The sequence below is a fragment of the Alosa pseudoharengus genome, unplaced genomic scaffold (assembly GCF_046254945.1).
Source record: "Alosa pseudoharengus isolate Yale_2024_CS ecotype anadromous, Long Island Sound unplaced genomic scaffold, YU_APseudo_1.1 YU_APseudo_1.1_scf_11, whole genome shotgun sequence".
Classification (NCBI taxonomy): Eukaryota; Metazoa; Chordata; class Actinopteri; order Clupeiformes; family Clupeidae; genus Alosa; species Alosa pseudoharengus.
In genome coordinates, this window is record NW_027468576.1 from 34856722 (window position 1) to 34864221 (window position 7500).

At 42.2% G+C, this 7500-nt stretch overlaps 1 protein-coding gene across 4 annotated transcripts in view; it reads right to left on the minus strand.

The window, feature by feature from the left end:
- Positions 1-7500, minus strand: part of szt2 (SZT2 subunit of KICSTOR complex) — a 132347-nt gene that overhangs the window by 21198 nt on the left and 103649 nt on the right. The gene's annotated exons all lie outside the window — the stretch shown is intronic.

The window sequence follows — 7500 nt, forward strand, 5'->3', positions numbered from 1 at the left end:
TCCATCCTAGAGAGAGACAGAAAAAGAAAAACTACCCCCCCCCCACTCAGGATTTTAGTGTGTTTGTTATGGATGTGTGTGTGTGTAGGTGTGTTTATGTGAGTAAGTGATAGTCTATGTCAATAATTCTATGTTGATCTCATATGAGGTTGTGTGTGTGTGTGTGTGTGTGTGTGTGTGTGTGTGTGTGTGTGTGTGTGTGTGTGTGTAGAAGTCCTTCTGCTGCCAGTGTACCACTGTGGAGAGCTGGCCCTTCTCAGTATGCGGTGGGCGCAGAACAGCAGAACCAGCCTCCCTCTGCATCTCTCTCTCCCTACATCAGTGCATCTCTCTCTCTCTCTCTCTCTCTCTCTCTCTCTCTCTCTCCCTACATCAGTGCATCCCTCTCTCTCTCTCTCTCTCTCTGTCTCTCTCTCCCTACATCAGTGCATCTCTCCATCCCTCTCTCTCCCTACATCAGTGCATCCCTCTCTCTCTCTCTCTCTCTCTCTCCCTCCCTACATCAGTGCATCTCTCTCTCCCTACATCAGTGCATCTCTCTCTCTCCCTACATCAGTGCATCCCTCTCTCTCTCTCCCTACATCAGTGCATCTCTCTCTCTCTCTCCCTACATCAGTGCATCCCTCTCGCTCTCTCTCTCCCTACATCAGTGCATCCCTCTCTCTCTCTCCCTACATCAGTGCATCTCTCTCTCCCTAAATCAGTGCATCTCTCTCTCTCCCTACATCAGTGCATCCCTCTCTCTCTCTCTCCCTACATCAGTGCATCTCTCTCTCCCTACATCAGTGCATCTCTCTCTCTCCCTACATCAGTGCATCTCTCTCTCTCTCTCTCCTTACATCAGTGCATCCCTCTCTCTCTCTCCCTACATCAGTGCATCTCTCTCTCCCTACATCAGTGCATCCCTCTCTCTCCCTACATCAGTGCATCCCTCCCTCTCCCTACATCAGTGCATCCCTCTCTCTCTCTACCTACTTCAGTGCATCTCTCTCTCTCTCTCCCTACATCAGTGCATCCCTCTCTCCCTACATCAGTGCATCTCTCTCTCTCCCTACATCAGTGCATCCCACTCTCTCTCTCCCTACATCAGTGCATCCCTCTCTCTCTCCCTACATCAGTGCATCTCTCTCTCTCTCTCTCTCCCTACATCAGTGCATCCCTCTCTCCCTACATCAGTGCATCCCTCTCTCTCTCTCTCTCTCTCCCATGTAATTGGTACGTTAAAAGTAAGACATAACAACAATTGCAAAACATATGCACATACTTTAGACGGAACTATATACATATACATATACACATACTTTAGATGGGACTACTCTCTCTCTCTACCCCTCTCTCTCTACCCCCCCCCTCTCTCCCTTTCTCATTCTCCTGTCCTTCTCTCTCTACCCCTCTCTCTCTCTCTCTGGTTAACAAGTTCATGCCCTGCTCTCCCAGCTCTCAATCTATCCACCTCCACCCTATTTCCTGAGCCCAGCATGGAGCGGTCCAAATCACTGAGCACTGTCCACCAGTGGTCAAGGCCTTGGGTGAGGTAAATACAAGCCTCTGTGTGTAGTGGGGGAAGCAGAGGCCATTCTGACAACCCGAGGCTACTCTACTCTCTCCAGCAGAGGGAAAACTGGTGTTGCAGCGACATGCTCACATCATCACATAACACCCCCTGTTTTATTAACAGCAACGCTGATTGTAGAGAGGCATCAGAAGGCAAAAGGCCATGTCACGACTTAGTCACACACACACACACACACACACCAGGCTTGTGCAAAATGAGTGATGAATGTGAATTGAAACTGGCTCTTAAATCCGAATTCAATTCTTGAATTTCACTTGCATTTCAATTGAGGTAGCAAACAGGAAGCAGAATTGCAATTCGAATTGTGCACAACCCTGACACACCCACACACTCACACACACCAAAGCGGTACCTGAGTATTAGTGCTGCACCCCATAGCACAGAGTCATGTGGTGCAGCCGTGGGCAAGGCGGACCGGACGGAACACTGACACTGACCGAGCCTGACAAGCACAACCTGTGGTTGGGCCACCGAGACGCCTAGAGTCACTGCCACCTGTTTATTGATGTGGTCTGAGTGGAAGATATGTGTGTGTGGGGGTTATTTGAGTGTGTGTGTGTGTGTGTGTGTGTATGTGGGTTCAATGTGAGTGCCGGCTTGATCTTTAAAGCTTTTGCCTCACGGCTCAAAACACACCGGAGGAGGCAGTCACCTCAGCAGTACACCATAGGCACAGACGGAAGCATTAAACACACCAACACAAACACACAGCACGATGGTAGTCATTGTCCCTTGTACATGTTACATGTCCCTTCAGCAAGCATGGCAAACATAGGCTAGAACACCAAGAATCAAGGAAAGGAAAAACAAAAAAACCCACACAAAAAACAAACAAAAAAACGTAAAAAAAAAAGACTTATTTTTTTAACTACCCACAGCAGCTGTGGAAGAGAGACACACCTTATGGGGTTTTCCCACGAAGAGAAGAGGGGGAGACCAAGAGGACGAAGAGAGAAAAAAAAAAACGGGAGGAAAAGGGAAAAAAAAAGAGAAGCAGCATTGCCTTCCGGTGGGGGGCAACAGCTGGAGACGCTCAGCAAACATAGCAGTCATTTACAAATATTTACAGTTAATTACACAGCATTCACAGCCAACCTGGATACACTTCAGCCTAAACGCCTCCCCTCAGACAGGCACAGAGAGAGAGAGAGAGAGAGACAGGCACAGAGAGAGAGAGAGAGAGAGAGAGAGAGAGAGAGAGAGAGAGAGCACCAGGGAGACGGAGAGAGAGGGGGAGAGAGAGGGAATGAAGGAGAAAGAGAGAGAGATAGAAGTGAGATAGAAGAGGGAGAGAGCGCAGGAGAGAGGGAGGGAGATAGAGTGATAGATAAGAAAGAATGACTAATAGAGAAAATGAGAGGGGGAAAGAGGGAGATGAAAGATGGAGGGAGGGAGTGGAACACCCACCAACGTAATAACTTCCCACCAACCTAATAACACAATAATTATTACGTTTGCAGGCAGTTATTACATTGGTGGGAAGGTTAAAAAAAGTTAATGTAATAACTTCCCACCAAAGTAATACATTACTGATTTAGTGAAATGATATTTGTTTTAATCAATTGTAAGGGTATAGTTGTCAACAACTGTCACCATCTAAACCAATCTTCATCTTACATGATTCTGTTAGATAAATGCATTTGTGTGGCAAAAAGTGTTAGTTCAATGTAATAACATTGTGTTTTAACCCTTGTAAGGTGTTCATAGTTTTGTTACACAGCATATTTTCCTGGGTCTGGGGGACCCACCACATTTTTAGGCTTTTAAATCAATACAGCACAAACAATTTGTAAAAATACTTAACAGATGTTTACTTTAGCTCAATTACCAATGATATAGACATGATTTATGGTTCATATTTGTAATTTACCCCTGTGAAATCATTGTTATGATCATATGATCTTTTTTCGTTTTTTGTGAGAAAATTAGGAAATTCTATTATAAAAAAAAGGTGAAAAAATAGAAACAAGATATTTTGTCATTATTGGTGCTTATTTCTTAGAACTTAATCAGAACAGGTAAGCGTGATTGAATTCAATTTTGTGACTTTGTGTGGGAATAGCAGGTGCAGAAAGACCATATTCTCGCACACAGACATGTACACTAAGACACGCACACATACAGACACACACAGAGACGCACAGAGACACACACAGACACAGACACACACACAACGCAGGCCCAGTTAGGATGAGGACACAGTTAAGGTACATAGCACCTACAATTGTTACACTCGGGTCCAGTAGACCCGAACACCTCATGTGTAATAGTTATGTGTAGGGGGGGTGTACCGTGTGCAGTCATTGGAAATAAGTTATCTTTTATGCTCTTCACAGAAAATGAGCCAAGGCCAATGAGTATGACTTTGAAGAAATAATAAATAGCATGATTTTTCTTTTAGCAAACATTGAAAACGGTCCCACAGACCCAAACACCTTACAAGGGTTAAAGAGAAACTTGACTAGTTTGTGTAGTTCAGTTATTTGTAGGTTTCAGGAATCCTCTCAGCTATACAGGAAAAATAAATGAAAAGTGGTCCTTCAGAAAAAAACTAATGTTGTGCTCTTTGTCTGCTATTTTACCGTTAATCAGTTTGAACCATGTACACTGTCAAAGAGATTTAATCTGACCCAATGTCCCCACACCTTCTTAAAATTCATTGACTTTTCAAGGATTTCCCTGGTCCACTTCCCTCAAATTCAAAGACCCAACAGTTTAAGACATGAATCAAGGTTAATTGTTTACAACAACTTTATGCTTTACAGAAACTCAGGAACAACATTTAAAAAAGAGAACGGAGTGTCTATTTACACCCCTGGTACGAATAGCCTTGGCCACACAGCTGAGCTATTCACACCCTATGACATAACAACAAAAAGACGTTGCTCACGTGCACAAAAAACATGGCGGACATTCATTTTTTCGTCAGCAGAAAGTGAAGAATTCTGAAAGGTTTCGGCACCAATATCTGTTCAAATTAAGTTTTAGATTGAAAAGTTGTGTTTTATTTTCATAATCTTCGTTCAGTACAACCTTCAGTTTGTTAGTCAACAGAAGTTTTGTGAATATGACGCACAGGCCTATAAACTATAGGTTTACCTGCAAACACCCCTCTTGTTGTGGAAGTAGATAGTGCAGTGGTCAAAGACATGGGTTAGTACTAGGGGTGTAAAGATTAACCGTTACGTATCGGTATCCGTTTTTAACGTGTAAGATACGGCTACATCGATACGTGAAGCCCCGTATCGGAATAAAACGGAAATGAACCGGTCGTTATATCGATTTACTTGTTACGAATCGGTTCAAACCCTTTTCTGCTCGCTCAGACTCTCATTTACGTACCAAGCAGCGCGTTCATCCCACGTCCGGTTTTGAAACTATACGTGGCACGGAATTGTGGGTAATGCAGTTCGTTTTTGGCTACATTCATTGCCCAAAGTTGTCAAATGACCTCATTACCCATACATCTACTGCAACTTAAGCACGTGACAACTCGCACTCGGTCGTTTGTTTTACAGTTTTTACTCTTTTGTTTTTCAAAATCCAGAGCGAAATTAAACACTAAACAGCAACGATAGTCTGTAGAGTATAGCCTTACGTTTGATAAAGGGATTTCCTTAATGTTAAATAATAATTTGGCCCTTGCTAAAACGATGCACAAATTATTAGCCAATTATTTTGTTCATATTCACTCAGACTTGTGGCATTATAGGTTTCTGCATTAGGTCTACCGTTGGAACAAAATAAACCCAGAGTTCATTGATATGTAGGCCTATTTTATTATTGTAGGCTATATGAGAAAAGGACAAGAGAGTCTTAAGCACTGTTTTATTTTATTTCGGTATTGTCTTACCTCAACAAGGCTACAGCTCCATGAAAACAATCAGATATAACTCTATAAAATCTATAAAGTCTATAAAAAAAATGTTGTATTTGGCTGCTGTGTTTGACTGAAATGTAGACTATTCTTTTTTCATTTCAATACAGTATATGAAACAAACCTCAGTTTAGATAATCATATTCACACATTTTTTTTCCTAATTGACAACCATGACCATGATAACTGATAATATAAAATTAATGTGCACCTTGAGCAAATGATAAAAAATCTTTCAGAATGCTTTCCATTCTTGAACTGCATCGAATTGCATCGAATCGCATCGCATCGAATCGTACTGAAACGTTTTTTATGAACATGTATCTTTTCTTGTATCGAATCGTGCCCATGTATCTAGATGCGAATCGTATCGTCTTTTACATGAGAGATTCACACCCCTAGTTAGTACGTGGGAGATTGGGGTTCGATTCCCGCATGATGCGTTTTGGCAGAGTGAGTGCGCACGTACTGTATACCAACGTCTCTGGAGAGAACAATTAGCTAGTTCACACACCAGGGTGTAAACAGCATACATTACTACTGTATATACACCAGGGTACGAATAGCATCCACTTCTAACTATACATTGATGCAAACAGCATACCTTACATACCTGCAAACTCAGAAGGGCTGAAAAAGGTGATATATTTCCGAAAGACGCCACCGCCACCGCGGTGTAAGATTTTAGATTTTAACACGTAAATGAAGGGATATCGGGATTAACCGACATTTCCATTACATGTACATGGGTAGACCTGCAATAATGAATATTGAATATTATCATATTATATTATAATATACGTGCAGTAGGCAGAATTTAAATATGGCTGTATTTGACACTTTTACATATTAAAAGTAGGCCTACCAGCTGTTTTGAGTTAAGGCCATGTTTAGCCTAATTGAATAACTTAATGATGGAGAAGATTTGACTTGCCTATCAATCTTGCATGAAATCGACGATAGTCTCACTCCAGACTATGGGAAGTTGACCCCCCCCCCGAAAAAAAATGTTGCTTGTTTAAAAAAAAAAAATTACATTGTGTGATCAATATGCCAGAGTAAATGCACAGGGGTGCAAATAGCATACACTGACATTTGTACCAGACAGGGTATTAATAGAACATATTGCTGTGCATTGCATGTTAGGAGCATGTTCTTAACCACACACAGCAACCTTCATGTCCGTTGACAAAAGACTATCAGGATTTATGGTCTTTTGGGCCCCCACTGTCGACTTCAAGGCAGCGCTCAGTTGACAAAGGACTATCAGGCCTATTTCCTTTTTAATTCCTCTATTCCACAATTATGCCTTTCGAGGGTGTCTTGTAATGTGTAGCCTATAGTGTTGCCTGCATCTGTACTCCCTCTCATTTAAAAACGAAGAGAAGGCAGAAACACAATGGCTGCCAAAGCAACGTTGTATAAAGAGTCAGGGACCTGTCTGTCTAGCTTTGCCTGGATCATAGTAAAGGTAAACAAGTAAAGGGGGTAAAAAGCTTTATGGTCATGAGATTGGTTTACATGGTGACAGTTGTTGACAACTATACCCTTACAATTGATAAAAACAGATATAATTTCACTAAATCAGTGATTTATTACATTGGTGAGAAGTGATTACATTAACTTTTTTAACATTCCCACCAACGCAATAACTTCCTGCAAACGTAACAATTATTGGGTTATTACGTTGGTGGGAAAATATGTTGGTAATAAAATATATGGAGAAAGATGAAAGAATAGAGAGTAGTGACAGGCAAGAAGATGGACAGATGCTCTGTCCTGGGAGGGTGCTGTTGACATAGGGACATGCTGGAATGGTGTGTGTGTGTGTGTGTGTGTGTGTGAGTGTAAAATACACACTCTCCCACTGTCCCTGAGCAGGAGCAGATAGACAGCACAGGAGCAATCAGATTACCCAAAACCCTTGAGAGCAACACACACACACACACACACACACACACACACACACACACACACACACACACACACACACACACACACACACACACACACACACACACACACACACACACACACACACACACAC